This window comes from Artibeus jamaicensis, unplaced genomic scaffold (assembly GCF_021234435.1).
Source record: "Artibeus jamaicensis isolate MK-2021 breed Jamaican fruit bat unplaced genomic scaffold, CSHL_Jam_final contig_465, whole genome shotgun sequence".
NCBI classification, from domain to species: Eukaryota; Metazoa; Chordata; class Mammalia; order Chiroptera; family Phyllostomidae; genus Artibeus; species Artibeus jamaicensis.
The window spans coordinates 24,354,943-24,371,307 of record NW_026521843.1 but is presented as its reverse complement, the minus strand read 5'-3'; the positions used below and the strand labels follow the sequence as shown (position 1 = coordinate 24,371,307).

The following is a 16,365-nucleotide window of genomic DNA, read 5'->3' as shown; positions in this document are numbered from 1 at the left end:
GAAGAATGAAATCACTGTTCATAGCTATGCAAGTACAGAAAAGAGAGAACAACTAATAAAAACAAATGGCAGACTAGAGAGGCAATGTATGCCAAAGAGCATTTAATTATGAGATATTCTTACCTGTCCAAAATACAACTGGGCTTTGAAATATATTGCTTTATTTTTTTAAATATATTTTATTGATTATGCTATTACAATTGTCCCATTCCCCCCTTTATTCCCTTCCACCCTGCATATCCCCTCCCACCCACATTTCCCCCCTTTAGTTCATGTCCATGTGTCATACTTGTAAGTTCTTTGGCTTCCACATTTCCCATACGATTCTTATCCTCCCCCTGTCTGTTTTCTACCTACCATCTGTGCTGCTTATTCTCTGAAATATATTGTTTTCTGAAAGAGCCATTTTATCATTGTATTTTCAAATCATGGAGGCTCAGAAGCTATTATTAAGAATAAAAATAAATTGAAGAGCTTGTTTCCCTCCTCCATAGATAGTATTGCAATCTATGGATGCGGTACAAATGTCGCGACAGAAAGAGACATGAAACAAGGAAGGTCCTCAGTAACTTCCTACCGGAAGTCACTACTAGCTGTATTTGCACTTATTCTCAGCTGCCATCACTCAGTCTCACAGCTGGTCATAGTCTCGCCTTCCAAACAAACCTTCAGTTCTTGGTTGCTCCATATCAGGTTACTGCCATTTCCAGCTGCTTCTGGATCAGAACATCCTGCTTTCAGATTTGTCTCTCTAGGTCCCTGAAACAAATACACAAGTGCAAAAATAGTTTGAAACATCTTACACTCAGCAGTGTTATTTGAATTTGTAACAAACTGAAAACAAATCACAACGACTAGTATTGTTATTGAAAAGTTATGGGTTCCACTTACTTGTATCTGTGGACAAGAAATTTGTTGAGTTTTTAGAACCGGAGATTCTCTCCCTCTGTTACAGGTAAAATTTTACACGAGGGAGGAAAATCCTGAAGAAAAGCAGTGATGTGCTGAACTTGTCTCCTTCAGAAAGCAATCTCATTAAAATAGCTTGTAGATAGTTCCAAAGTATCTTAAATAAGATAAAATGTTGTTTGGAAAAATATGTATCTCTGTGCAATGTCTGTACATTTTTCTAAACACTTGCTGGGCCATTTCTTTCTGTTAATAAATGGCTCAGATGCCATATATAATAACTTATTGGCTTAGATAGCTTTTATGAATCTCTAGGCATGGTTAGTTTCTATGAAACGTTTAGTAACAAGAGGTTTTTGCTAAGTCTCTTGATTTTTCTTTGGAACCAACAAGGGCCAGGTGTGTTCAGATAAATGCTCCCCTGCCTTTTCAGCTTCATCATCATCACTCAATTCTCCCAACAGGGTGCCAATCTTAACTGACCTTACTCAATCTGCTTCCAACTAGCTTGACAGGATGCCTCCTCATTCACTGGGGCATTTAAATCTTCAGTCCCAAATGTTCCCTAGATTCCAGCGAGGGAAGAGAAGGACACAGTATTACAACATTTTCTCTCTATTCTGTTGTCCAGTGATTATGGTCAAAACAACTTGAAATTGCTTACGCTTATTTCAGCTCATCTCCTCAAGCTCTGCCTACAATAACAAAAATATTAACAACAGAAGACTTCTTCCTTGTACTTCATTTTAGCATTAATGCCTCTGTGTGTTCTATAGAGATAAGCTGCCCTTAGACATAATCGTGTTCAACTAGGCTGTGTACATAGGGAGCAAGAATAAACTTGAAATGATACATTTTTATAATGAGTAAGCCTTTTAAACATTGATTTTTTTTATAGTCAGTGTCAGGTGACAATCTTCTGAGTGGATTAAGAGAAATATCATTTCACAAACATTTCTCCTGAAATGTATTTCTTTAGGAATGTAACACATTATTTGGTTCTACAAACAAATGATAGAGTACATATTAGGCTCAGTTTCTAAAGTCAGGAATATTTTAATCCACTTTAAAAGGAGAACCAGCAGACCTAACAGAGGGCGAAAATAATTGAATACTGCTTTATTTTCTTGTGCTTTGCTTTTTTAAATGGGACACATAACTAAATTCTTGAATAATTGCTAAGAACCACCCCCAACCGTCTTGCTTTGCCCTAGAGGGAAGACCATATGAGGGTCGTCATCAGTGGTCTCCTACAATGGGCTAGAGACCCTGGAGCCCAGGCGGAATTGGAGACTGTAGTTTGGACTTTCTGCTCTGTTTTTCAGGGGCCCATACACAGAAGCTTGAATAAGTTCATTGCAAATTTAAAAATACATAAATTTCCCATGCATCATAAGACATGAGTTTGGATAGAAGTGGAGGCAAGAGAACCTGTCATTTGTAATGACACAGAAGAACAAAAGCAATCCCTTTGAAGAGAGCAAAAGTGAAACAGATTTACCCAAGATCACCTCCTTGGACACCGCCAGTTTAGTTAGAGCCAAATTTCCAGTGATGACTTCAAAGCACCAGATTGTGTAATTTGAAATGCCAGAATATAGAACACAAACAAACAAAAATAATGACGTCTGGTGAATTAAATGTTCTTGTTATATAGGGCTAGCTGAATAAAGAGGCCTCCTGGACATGATCTGTAATGATGAAGTACAATGATTCTACATTCCAGTGCTCAGGGCAGAATTTAAAATCTAAGTGGCCATATAAACATACACATTTTTAAACTAGCAGAAGCCTCAATACTTCAATCTGACTGGTGATTACATACTTCCCCTTCTCCTCCTCCTCCTCTACTTCCTCCTCCAATACACTTTATATTAGATTCCATAGTTAACTTACAGAGTAAAATGTCCACTTAGGAACAGAGAAAATACTAGGTATTTTCTCCCAGAAGGTGCCAAGTAAGAATCCACCAACTTGTTTCTCTGTCAATATTTGATTTTATGACTGGTATAGTATTCTATTATTATCAGATCTCATCACATGAAAAAATTAAATCTTATAAAAAATTCAATTTTGACAGTGCCATAACTCCTCCAATAAACAAACCCAAAAGCAAAAAGATGAGCCTGCCGCCAGAGGTCCTTCAGTTTTCCATTGTCTCCTTCAACTATGCTAACCTTCAACCAAAGTAGACCCCTCACAATTAGCCAAAGCAAAGTGCTTCTCTGCTGTCACACACTCTCCTTTCCCCCTGGGATCCCTGCCTTCTCACTTACTCAGGAACTCAGTACATACAATATATATTTGTTGCTTTATCTATACCAATATCTGTGTCTCTCTCAATACTATTCCTGCTTCAACGATGAGGAGTCTAATTCAAAATCAAGCAATTATTTCATGAAATCTTACTTTATCTTTCTGACAAAGAAGAATTTATTAATCTATCCATTTAGCCATTGATACAGTTAAATATTATATTGAACACCTATTGTATACTAAGTATTAATAATACAAGTATATAAAACAAATTATGTTCCCTGACTCTGAAACTTGAAGTGTAACTGAAAGGCAAAACAATACAATAGTAATTTCCCTCCAATTGCAGAGTGAAATGTAGAGTTGGGCAAAGTTTGTTTCAAAAACCTAAATCGTACTGGAAGGGCCATGATTTTTCCAGAGGAGAGAACAACTGATGCAAGCCTTCAAATTTGAGGAGAATTCACTAAATAAAGAGGAGAATGAAGGATAGCCCAGGCAAAATGAAAAGGCACAGGAGAAGTAGCACAAATGTGAGGAAAACCAAAGTTACTAAGTGGTCGGCTCGCACATGCACTGCAAGTCATCTGTAGTGGCTTCCGTGAGAAGACCCTGCTGGGTGAGTGGCCAGAGGTGAGATTAAGGTGTGAATAGGAAGGAGCTCTTGAAACATTTCTGACAACTAAGTTAAGAAATTTATATTTCACCCTGAATGCTTTTGAGGAGTACTGAAATACTGAACAGGGGAATGGCAAAATCAGAATTTGGTCTTGAATGACCCCCAAATGCTTAAGCCAAAACTCAGAGACAGACATGCTATCACCCTCTCTCTGAATGTCTCCATTTTAATCCACCAAGTCTCAGATTTCACTGTTAAATATGTCTGGGTTTCATCTTTACCTCTTTCTCCTCTGCTGCCACAATCTTTAACTAGCATCAACCAAGATGTCTTCAAGAATTTTTGAAGAATATGCTAACTGGTGTCTTATCTCTCTCATCTGTACAATAACATGAATTATCTTCTAAAAATGTATGTCTGATCATACTGTACTTCTCCTTAAAATGTTTCATTGACAAAAGATGATTAAAGAAGATCCTTTAGAGGACTTTATATCTGAGGTGAGGCCCACAAGATTGATAGACACTAGCTATTCAAAGAACTAGGGGGAAATCAGAATTATATCATTAATAAAGTAAAAAAGCAATCTAAGGAGGGACAGAAGATATTTACAGAACAGGTCTTATATATACAATTAAAATAAAATACTCATAAAAGGCACAGATGGCAGCCATTCTACTAAAGAGAAATGCAGAATGACAAGTGACACCAGCCAAGTCCTGCTGAAGACTGAATGTCTGTCCTTATGGAGCTGTGTTGCCCCAGCTCCATATGCTGTAGCCCTAATCCCCAGTATGATGCTATTGAGATCTGATGGGCCCTTAATTACCTACAGAGGTAATCAAGTAGAGATGCTATCATGGGTCTGCAGCCCCCCATGGTGAGATTGGTTCTATTAGAAGAGGCTGAAGAGACCAAACCTCTCACTTTCTGTCATGTGAAGATATGGCAAGAAGGTGGCCATCTATCTGTAAGCCAGGAAGAGGGCCTTTACCAAGAATCCAACTATGCAGGAACTCTGATCTCAGATTTCCAACCTCCAGAACTCCTGAACTTCCACACTGTTTCTTGTTTAAGTCACCCAGTCTATGGAATTTTGTTGATGCAGCCTAAACTAAGGAATAGAACAAGATCCCAATTTGAATGTATGGATATGTCAATAACCAAGATGCCCAATCTAAATAAAAGGATGAGGTACAGAAAGAAATGATACCTAGTATTAGGTAGACATTTTGTCATCAGTTAGTAATTTCAGTTTGATAAAAGAAAAAAAAAAACAAAGGTCAGAGTAGGACTGCAGTTTTAAGAAAGGCCAGGCAGAATACATGTAGACAGGACAGACTCCAACCTGCTTGCTGGTTCCCACTGAAAACCAGAGATACAAGCAGCACCAGTAAATGCTCATAAAAAGCTTGTAAGTAATTTTAACTTAAATTTCTAAATATCATCTATTGTGCTCAAATTTATACATCGTCTCTCTAAAGTTGCAATCTATTTTGTTTGTTTTGTTTGTTTGTTTGTATTTTTCTGTTTGTTTCCTTCCTGGAAGTATTTAGCACACTGAATGCTAACTGAAGTATTGAGGCATTTAGTTACCCAAGCATAGGGCAAATTAAACTGATTTTAGCCACCACTGAAGAGGAAAATAAATAAGTACTTTGTAAGAGATAGGAGTTGGTAAAAGAAAGAAAGAAAGAAAGAAAGAAAGAAAGAAAGAAAGAAAGAAAGAAAGAAAGAGAGGAAGGGAGGAAGGGAGGAAGGGAGGAAGGGAGGAAGGGAGGAAGGGAGGAAGGAAGGAAGGAAGGAAGGAAGGAAGGAAGGAAGGAAGGAAGGAAGGAAGGAAGGAAGGAAAGAAAAAAGGAAGAAAGGCAAGCCCTAACAAAAGCCTGCTCTCTCTATGCCAAGAAAGTTCTGTCCTAGAAAGACAGAGAACATTTAGAAAATATCTGCTTATTCCAGCTAAACACCACAAATAGACACAAGATGGTGATAATCAAAGACAAGGATAAACTTTGAAAGCAACAAAAGAAAAACAATGTGACACAAGAGAACTTTAATAAGGTGATTTTCTGACTTCTCAGCAGAAACAATAAAGGCAAGAAGGCAGTGGAATAATATATTCAAAGCTTACAAGGAAAAAATACTGTCAACCAGAAATCCTATAATCAGCAAAGCTATTTTTTTAAAAGACTAAGGCAAAATAAATACTTTTCCAAATAAACAAAAGCTGAAACAATTTGTTGCTAGCAAACTTGCCCTATAAGAAATATTAAAAGTTCTTCAGGCTGAAAGCAAGAAAACCTGGAGGGTAATGTGAAGCCACATAAACAAAGAGCACTAGTAAATGTAACAAAGTAATTGTGAAAGGCACTATAAATGAATATTTTTCCTTTTTTATTCTCCTAACCGATTTAAAGAGGAATTGTATAAAATTATGTACATAGTGTATTGCTAGGCTTATAACATATAAAATGTAATATATGTATAATATATTTACTAATAATACAAAGCAAAAAAGGCAGTTGAAGCAAAGCTGTATTGGTCTAAAAAAGTGACTATAGGTAGCAAAATAATACAGTCAAAACTCGGTTCTAAAACGTCTCCCATCTCAGATAATTTGGTTCTCCACCGAGTTGTTCAAGGAAAAAATGGTTCAGTTGTCAAACAAAATTTCAGTTCTTTGACCTGACAACCCTTTCACGCTGATACCTGGAAAAACTGATTTTGTTTCAAACAAATCACTTCTCAGACAACCTTCCAGAATCAATTAAGTTTGAAAACCACTGTACTTATAAGAATGTATTATTGGTTTGTTAACATTAATAGATGTAATACATATAATAAAATACCACAGAAAGGGGGACTGAAGTAGAGCTATATAAGGGGAATATTTCTTTTTTTCTTTTTTGATTTAATCTTTATTGTATTTTTTTCTATTACCATTTAGTCCCCTTATATCCCTCTTCCTCCCTGCAATCACCACACTGTTATTCATGTCTATGAGTCCTTTTTTATCTTTGCTCAATTTCTAAACACCTTAACCCCCTACCACCAACTGTCATCTATTCTCCACCTATGAATCTATTTCTGTGTTTCTTGTTAGTTGAGTTTGTTCATTAAATTCTACACATGAATGAAATCATATGGTATTTGTTTTTCTCTGACTGGCTTGTTCCACTTAGCATAATGTTCTCCAGGTCCATCCATACTATTGAAAATGACATGATACTGTAAATAGAGAATGCCAAAGATTCTACCAAGAAACTATTAGAACTGATAAATGAATTTAGCAAAGTAGCAGAATACAAAATTAATACCCAGAAATCAATTGCATTTTTCATGCCAATAATGAACTAACAGAAAGAAAATTTAAGGAGGCAATCTCATTCACAATTGCTACAAAAAGAATAAAATACCTAGGAATAAACCTAACCAAGGATGTGAAAGACCTATACTCAGGAAATTATGAGACGCTGAAGAAAGAAATTGAAGAAGATACAATAAGTAGAAGCACGTGCCACATTCATGGATGGGAAGAATTAACATCATTAAAACATCCATACTACACAAAGCAGTCTATATATTCAGCACAATTCCTATCAATGTTCCAATGATATATTTCATAGAACTAGGACAAATATTTCAAAAATTTATATGGAACCACAAAAGGCTCCACATAGCAATAGTGATTCTAAGAAAGAACAAAATGGGAGGAATCACAATACCTAATATCAAACTATACTACAAGGCCATAGTAATCAAAACAGCCTGGTACTAGCATAAAAACAGACAGATCAATGGAACAGAGAGCCCAGAAATAAACTCATACCTTCATAGTCAATTAATAATCAACAGAGTAAGCAAACACATACAATGGGCTAAAGATAGCTTATTCAATAAGTGGTGTTGGGAAACTTGGACAGATATGTGCAGAAAAATGATTCTAAACCACCTTCTTGTGTGAGGAACCACACCTTCTTATGTGAGGGACCACCTCACACAAGAATAAATGCAAAATTGATCAAGACTTAAATGTTAGACCAGAAACCATAAAAATCCAAGAAGAAAACAGGCAGCAAAATCTCAGACATAGCTCATAGCATATTTGAAATCAGATGTATCTGCCCAAGCAAGGGAAATGAAAGAAACAATAAACAAATGGGACTATATCAGACCAAAGGGGTTTTGCATAGCAAAGAAAGTCATGAGAACAAAATAAACAGACAACCCACAGGATGGAAGAACATTTCTCTATATCACTGTAATTAAGCTAGTTTCAATATGAAGCTAAGTTAAGATGTATATAGTAACCCTTGAACAACCACTAGAAAATAATTCAAAAATAAAGTGAAAAAAATCAGTCAAGCCCTGGATGGTGTGGCTTAGTTGGTTGGGCATTGTCCAGCAAAGCAAAAGGTTATTGATTCCTGGTCAAGGTGCATGCCTGGGTTACAAGTTCAGTCCCCAGTCAGGTTGCATTCAGGAGGCAAACAATCAATGCTTCTCTCTCACATTCACATTTTTCTCCCTCTGTTTCTTCCTCCCTTCCTCTCTCTTTGGAACCAATAAAAGAAAAAATACTTTAAAAAATCACTCGAGGAATTAACATGCTACATTAGAATATATTCACTTAATACTGAAGAAAGCGGTAAAGAAAGAATAGAGGAACAAAAAATGCATGAGACATGTATCTAAAACAAAAAGTAAAATTAAACATGTAAATTCAACTATATCAATAATAAAACTAAATGTGCAGTTAAATGTTTGATTAAATCTAATCAAAAGGTGGAGATCACCATACTAGATTAACAACAAGCAAATGAAAATAATATAACCCAATGACATATTTTCTACAGAAAATACATGTTAGATTAAAAGATGGAAATAGAGAAAAAGTTAAAGAATAGAAAGTAATAAATTATGAATTTAGAAATCAGAGGCAGAAGGCTGAAGCGGCTATACTAGTTTAGACAAAATAGACCTTAAAATAGAAGTGTTACCAAAGATAAAGAGGGACATTTTATAATAAAAAAGAGCCAATTGATTAGAAAGCTATAACAATGATAAGAATTAAATTGGCAAATGCTTGTCTAGAATGACCAATAACAAAAGAGAAAAGACTCAAATTATGAAGTTTAGAAAGGAAAGAGTGGACACTATTGCTGACCTCTCAGAAATTTTAAAAAGAGATGAAAAGGAATACTATGAACAATTATATGCCAGCAAATTGAAAACTTTGATGAAATGGCAGATTCCTAGAAAGACACAAACTACTTAAACTGATTCAAGAAGAAATAGACAATCTGAATAAACCTATAACAAGTAAAGAAATTTAAATAGTTCCAAAAACTACCCATTTTTTAAAAAGCCCAGATACCTTTATTTTCCATCTGCAAATGTAATTAAGAAAACAATTCCCTTGACAACAGTGTCAAAAAGAATAAAATACTTAGGAATAACAGAAGTGCAAACTTATATTCTGAAAACTGTAAAATATTGTTTAGTGAAATTAAATAAATGGCAAACATCTAATGCCATTAGATGGCCAGGGTCAGTAAACTTAATATTGTTAAGATGGTGGTACACCCTAAGCTGATTTACAAATTCAACATAATTTCTATGAGAATCTCAGTGGACTTTGTTATAGAAATTGACAACCTGATTCTAAAATTTATAGTGACTTAGAAGAGATCCAGAATAGCCAAAATGAAGAACAAAGAGAAAAAGAAGAACAAAGTAGGAGGACTCACACATTCTAATCTCAAAACTACTACAAAATAATGTAAGGAAGATGGTGTGTTACTGCCACAAAGAGAGACATATAGATCAATAGGAAAAAAACCTAGGATGCTAGAAATAAACCTATACATCTAAGGTCAACGGATACTTGGCAAGTGTACCAACATTATTCAGTGAGGATAAGTAGTCTTTTCAACAAATGGTTCTGGGACAAAGGGATATCTGATACAAAAGAATGCAGTTCATTTTATATATTGTAGGAAAGATAAGTCTAAATAAATGAAAGGCCTAAATGTAAGAGCTCAAACTATAAACCTCTTAGAAGAGAGCACAGGGACACATTTTTATGACCTCATATTTGGTATTTGATATCAAAATTCTGAGCAAAAAAGAAAACAACAGATCTATAGAACTTCATCAACATTTAAAACTTTTGTGCTTGAGAGAATACCATCAAGAAAATGAAAAAATCCACAGAATACAAGATAATATTTGCAAATCATATATCTAAGGGATTTGTGTCTGGAGTGTATAAAGGACATTTATGACTCAATAATAAAAAAGACAAATGACATAGTTTTTTTTAATGGCCAAAGAATCTGAATAGATATTTCTCCAAGGAAGATACACTAATAAAAAATAAGCCCTTGAAAAACTGTTCAACATCAGTAATCATCAGGGAAAACAAACCAAAACCACAGTGAGATACCAGTTCACAAACACTAGGATACCGGAATAAAAGTCAGAAAACAAAAACCATGTAGAAAAATTAAGCCCTCCTACCCTGCTGGTGAGAATGTAAAATGGTACCACTGCTTTGGATAGCAATTGGGCAGTTCTCACATGATTAGACATAGTGTTATCAGCAATTCCATTCCTGAGTACACACAGCCTAGAGAAATAAAAACAAATGTTCATGCAAAAACTTGTACAGAAATATTTATGGCAGCATTGTTCTTAAGTTCCAAAAGATGGAAACCATCCTAGTGTTCCTTAGTGGATGGATGGATAACAATATAGGGTGGATCTACATAATGGATTATTATTTGGCCATAAAGAGGACTGAAGTACTGATTCCTGCTACCAATGGATGAACTTTGCAAAGTGAAAGAAGTCAGTCACCAACGACTACATATTATATGATTCCAGTCATATGGAAGTCCACAGTAGCAACATTTGTAAAGACAGAAAGTAGATTAGTGGTTACTTGGGCCAGGGGCAGATGGAGGGATGGGAAAGTGATAGAAATGTTTTAAAACTGATTGTAGGGGTGGTTGCACTTATCTGTGAATATACCAAAAAAACATTGAATTGTACATGTTAACTTGGTGACTTGGATGGACTGTGAAAAAAGGTTGCTAAAATAAAGAAATCTGAACATTGTGCTAATAGAACCCCAGTGAGACTAATTATTACGTCAATGATGATGCTGGAAAGAGGTAAAAAATGACTTAGAAGAGAGAACATTTGAGGTGGTTCTCCCAGGGTAAGAGCCGTGTTTAATCTCTTTTTCTCATTTCTCGTCTTGCAAGATGGGATGGGCATTTTGTATTTGCCCCCAATTCCTTTGAAAACTTGTTGTGTGCTTTAATAAGTCGTTTATAAAAGAGTACCTCCACCTCATTAGACAAAAATAACTTAATGTTTCCATCACAAAAAAACTGATGTCTATGATCTTTTAAAAACTTAAAATCCTCACCCCTTCTCCATGGTAATGGTTGGTGTCAGCTCTCTGCTCTAAGCGGTCTGTGCTAATGCGGTGGCCCATTGAGTTGGGTAACTAGAAACATTAAGTAATCTTCCTGGATAAATTAGAATGCTGTCAATATTTCTGAACACTGTTTTCCGTCTCCTTTGAGCTGATAGTCCCTACCCAGATGGGCAATAGAACATTTGAAGTTCTTACACCTTACACAGCAGGGAGGGTTGCTGAGCTAATGATCACCAGTTGAGATTTAACTATCATTTACTCATTTTTCATTCTTTTACTGATGCAGTTAATTTTTCAACCAATTTGTTGTGGCTTGCTTACTCTAGGACAGACACTCTAATGAATGTTGGAGATACAAAGTTGGCAAATAACACGATGCCCTTGTCCTCCTGGAGCTCACAGTCAATGGCCAAGGGCAGACAGTAGGAACAGACTACAGCAATATGCTGTATGTGCTTTGGAACACCTGGTCGTAAGGTCAGAACTGACTTCAGAAAGGAAGAGACACTGAGCTGAATGTGAAAAGACTGAAGTGTGTTCTTCTGGCCAAGGTGAAATGTGTGTATGTGTATGCATGATTTTGGGCAGAGGTGCAGAACATTTCACTGAAGAGAACAGCATGTGCGAAGCACCCCACAGTGAAACTGAATGCCCGCACGCATTGTACAGCATCCTCCTTTATGGAGTTAGGCAAATATGTCCGCACATTAATCCTGACTTCTACATCTACAAGGTTCAAAGGAGACCAATTTAAGCTCTTTCTTGGAGCATGATAGGCCTTTAACCTCTTTATCAGGATATCTTTTCCTGTCCACACACCCCCACAGCCTCTTCCAGAACTGGGAACCAACACCCAAGCCCAGATTACTCATTATCCGAGTTCAGGCAGGAAATGGACTCCCTTCTTCAGTGAACCTCACTGACACATGCCATCTCCGTTTGGCCAGTCCAAAACAGGCCAATGGATTTTGGAACATATCATCTTTTTCGTACTTCAGCTGCTTCTAACTTCAGTGCAGAATTCACAAGAGGTTTTAAGTTAAGCCCGTCAAAGCGTCTGAAAATTCTTCTTTGAACAGAAAGCAGACGCCTAGTCCCTGTTAGATGTAACTATGGAGTCACTGTGGGCCCCATGTATCAACCACCCTGTATATTAAATAAACTACCTTACATTGATATAATCTCACACAATTTATGAAGATATACCACACATAGCAACTCATAGTATAATTCTAAGGTTAGAAGGTCAAGTGTTTTCTCGACTAACAGAGAAGAAAATAGAACTCTGTGACATGACCAATGTTATTCAGCTAGTAAGTAACAGAAGCAGGGCCAGAGCACAATTTTCTAATTTGAATGTTAAGTTCACAATCTGGCATCTGCTTTTTGTATTAATTTGGGTTTTATTTTTCTCACATGACAGGAAGTTCAGAGGTGGGTAAGTTCAGGGTTGTGACAGTGAAACGGTGTTTGGTTCACCTTCCTTATTTCATAGGTATTTGTCCTCTGCTTGTCCCCTCCTGGCCACTAAACGACTGCTGCAATTTGAGGCTTCAAGTTTGCTGTCTCAGAAGGAAATCCGTGAAAGGGGTACAGGGCCAAGAAGCCTAAAAGCTGAGTCTGTCAGGTTTTAACAGATAAATAGACGCTTTCCTGAAGTCCCTCCCAGGGACTCCTGTTCACACCTGCTTGACCAAACCAGGTTACGTGGCCATTCCCAGCTGCCAAGGACAGTAAGAAAAGAGTTTTACTTTTGGATTTCTAAAATCCAAGGCAAGGGAAGAGAGGACATTGAATAGCTCCTGGTAAGGAATCATCTACTATGACTATCACTGAGCTATATTTAGTCAGCTTTTTAAATATCATATCTTACTTTTCATTAGATATGTCATTATATAGAGACTATATTCTGCATGTATTATATATAATATGTTATCTAGATAATCCATGACATAAAGTAAATTATTATATAGAATATTAAACTATATGCATATCTGATTGGATTTAAATGGGAAGAGGTTAGATTGTCAGAATATTTTGAATAAAAAACCTCCAACCCTGGACCCTTCTTGTTCTGGCCTAAGTGCTTTTGCACAGAGATTGATAAAATGTAGGATTCTTCAAACTGGCCATTCCTGTGCCCATTTGGTACTCTTCTCCCTTTTTTCTTTTATTTCTTTCATAGAAATGTTAGAATACAAACACAGTAGGAAGGATAACATGATGAACCCCTTACACATAGGTAGATGGGTGTTTTGCCTATCCCTCCTTGTTTCCTCTGGAATTTTTAAAGCATACGTTTCATTTCAGTACACCAAAACGAACTATGCTTGTGAGCCTCAAATGCCTTTTTTATTCTTCAAATAAGAGACTCTACAAGAATTTGAACATAATTTTGAGGAAAAAAAACTACAAACGGAAAAATGTTATTTGAAAATTCTTCCCCCACCCCTCTTTCTTCCTCTCTTCTCTCTCTCTATAGTTTGATCTCTTGTTACATAGGAGTAACAACAAATTTTTAGAGAGAGAGATACATTTTAAAACAGAGAAGCTAAATTACAAAGGAACTGGAAAGCTAAGCAGGGTTTGGGCAACCCCCTGAGGGGTACCTCTCACCTCTGCTACACAGAGCAGGGTTTATGACCCCCCCGCCCCTATCTTAAATTTTAGGTCACAGTTATGTGTTTTTTAAAGTACCAGTGGCACTTAACAAATGTAGCAATTAGTATTCTATTAGGTTTACATTCATAACATTTAAAAAAGTTTTCTAAATCTCAAACCATATGCTCTGTAAAAACTTACTTAGTAGGAACTGCCGCAATACCCTAAATGAGAAGCTGTTGAAATAAGAAACTGGCCTCTCCTTCTCTTTTAGAGATTCTGATTACTTTGATCTTCTGCTGCTGCCTTATCCTTTAAGACAAATAATCTGGAGTATTAACAACTATTCCTAATTAAATAAATAGTTTTGGATTTATTTATGAACATACGATGCCATCCATTTACTCAGCCATTCATTTATATCTTCATTCAGTCACTAAACATGTCCTGGGTCCCCTACGCATCTTATTGTTACAATGTTTAAGGATGAAGATGCTGAGACCCTAACCGTATCTTTTTTCATAAAGCTAAGCAAACCCACCCCCTGAAAGCTCTCTGTGTGAATCAGAAACTGGTAGTTCTCTAAAGGTCCGGAGAGGAGAAATGTCAATCTGAAAAAGGGTATTTGCAAAAAGGCACAGTGGCAGGATGGTGGGGTGAGAAATGGGGCCTGGCTGGAAGGCTCTCTATATGTGTATTTTTATCATCCATGTGTTGGATGAAGCAGGGAGCTGCCAGATAGCTTCTTTTCGACAGCTTGGAGTTACTGTTGGGAACAGATCCATGTATGGAAGCGAAAGCCGAAAGGCACAGATAAGAAGAGATCCAGCTATGCAAACCATGTTTAGAGACACTTAAAGGACAAGCATCCCAGGTCCTTTCTTTCTGGTAAATTTGGAGAAGCCATCACACCGGGTCTGTTTTCACATCCAGCCCATGCAGACCGAGCAGCCCAGGCTTCGCTCAGGTAGGTGCAGGGCTTTTGTGATGAACGTTATCTGAAGGATCATTTGTGAATATTCCCTCCCAAGCCCTTGTCCCTTGGGGGAAGCTGCCAGATAATATTTGGGGAGAAAAGAAAAAGAAGGAAAGATTCAAGTTGGGGGTTTGTGACTAAGAGGTATTTAACAGCCCTGCCTTCACGAGACAGGGCAGCCTGGTTACAGACAGAAAGTGACAGCACAGAATCGTTGCCAAATATAATCCCTTTGTCCGGGGTCACTTACCGTTCAGAGTTTTGTGTACATGACTCTCTCTCGGTATTGCCAGCATCTTGGGAATGGGCCACAGCTTCTAGTGGATTCTGATACTGTGTGTTTTATGTGGGGGGGAGGCAGGACTTGCCCTTTCCTTACTTTGCTCCTCCAAAACCAGCAGCGTAAACTCCGGCGTGGCTAGTCCTTCCTTAGACATAGGAAGAGCTGCTTGTAAACGACATTATTATTTTTGGCAGTTGAAGTCATTTTTGCAGCATTTCTCAGCAGATTGGAGTTTGATTACATCCTGTTCCAAGATTCTTTTACATGGGTTTCTTTCACAAGTTCGGGGTCTTGCACAAGTTGAAATTGCTGAAACCAGCTGCAGGCACTGGACTTACCTCAGTAACTTTCACATTTTCTTGCTTTCTTTTTTGCTAATGACTGAACACGTGGGATCTTGAGGAGAAAATTTTCCAAAAGCTGTCACAGTTTTGTCATCAGGGATGAATGGGAAATAGTAGGTTGTGGCTGAATAACCCAAGCCGCAGGTCTCAAGGGTGCAAAGAAAAAGTATGAATGCGAAGGCAAGAAATGTCCATTTTCTATATGCCTCTAGTCTGTTTTCTAGAATAGTGGGTATGCTAGCCAAATCATATCTATGACACTTAAAATGCTACTCCAGTTAATTATCAAATTATAATTGTTGGATCATTAAAGACATTTAAAAAAAATATTAGCAAAGTTGGAGAACTCCTGAAAATATAAAAGTCAAAGGAAAAAAATTACAAGTCATATCTGTGAAAAGTGTGTTTTTTCCAAGATTTAATTAAAAGAAATTTCATCCAAGATAATGGAATTTAAATAAAAGATTTCTCTTATTGAGAATAATAAGTCTATATTTCAGGTAATATTTCAGCCAACTATTCATTTAACTAAAAGTTTTCGATCTTATGACAGAGCATGAGAGGAAAAGAAGAAAGAAAAATTGAATATGATTTTTCCTTCCCCAGTGACAAAACATGACATGGAAAATTATGAATAAACAAGTGTAAGAATATAGTAAAATGTTTGTAATACTAACCAAGCAGATGTTCTTTGGGTAAATAGTCAGCTGGCTAAGGCAGTTCACTTAAGGGATATACATGAATTGACTTTAGGTCTGTGGTGGTTTCCTTCAAGTTGCCACAGTTCCATAATACCCAAAAAGTTGTAGAAAAAGAGAAAATATGGTTCTGTTTCCATAATAATACTAAAATATGGGTGTTTTCATTAGATTATTCCTATTTACACCAAGGACGCATTATATTAGCAACATATTCACACTTACTCTT

The 16,365-nt window shown here is 36.7% G+C and overlaps 1 protein-coding gene and 1 long non-coding RNA gene across 7 annotated transcripts in view; one reads left to right on the top strand and one right to left on the bottom strand.

Moving 5' to 3' along the window:
* Window positions 1-266: 266 nt before the first annotated feature.
* Window positions 267-15,396, bottom strand: LOC119061538 (uncharacterized). The gene is made up of 3 exons (XR_005084809.2): window positions 15,062-15,396; window positions 1,393-1,474; window positions 267-759 (listed from the first exon to the last, which is right to left on the bottom strand). It is a non-coding gene; the product is annotated as an uncharacterized LOC119061538 (long non-coding RNA).
* SLC8A1 (solute carrier family 8 member A1) overlaps window positions 14,700-16,365 on the top strand; it is a 350,756-nt gene continuing 349,090 nt past the window's right edge. For all 6 annotated transcript variants that reach the window (XM_053666917.1, XM_053666920.1, XM_053666911.1 and 3 more), the window contains exon 1: window positions 14,700-14,802. The gene's annotated coding sequence lies outside the window, so the exon portion shown is untranslated. The remainder of the gene's footprint in view (window positions 14,803-16,365) is intronic.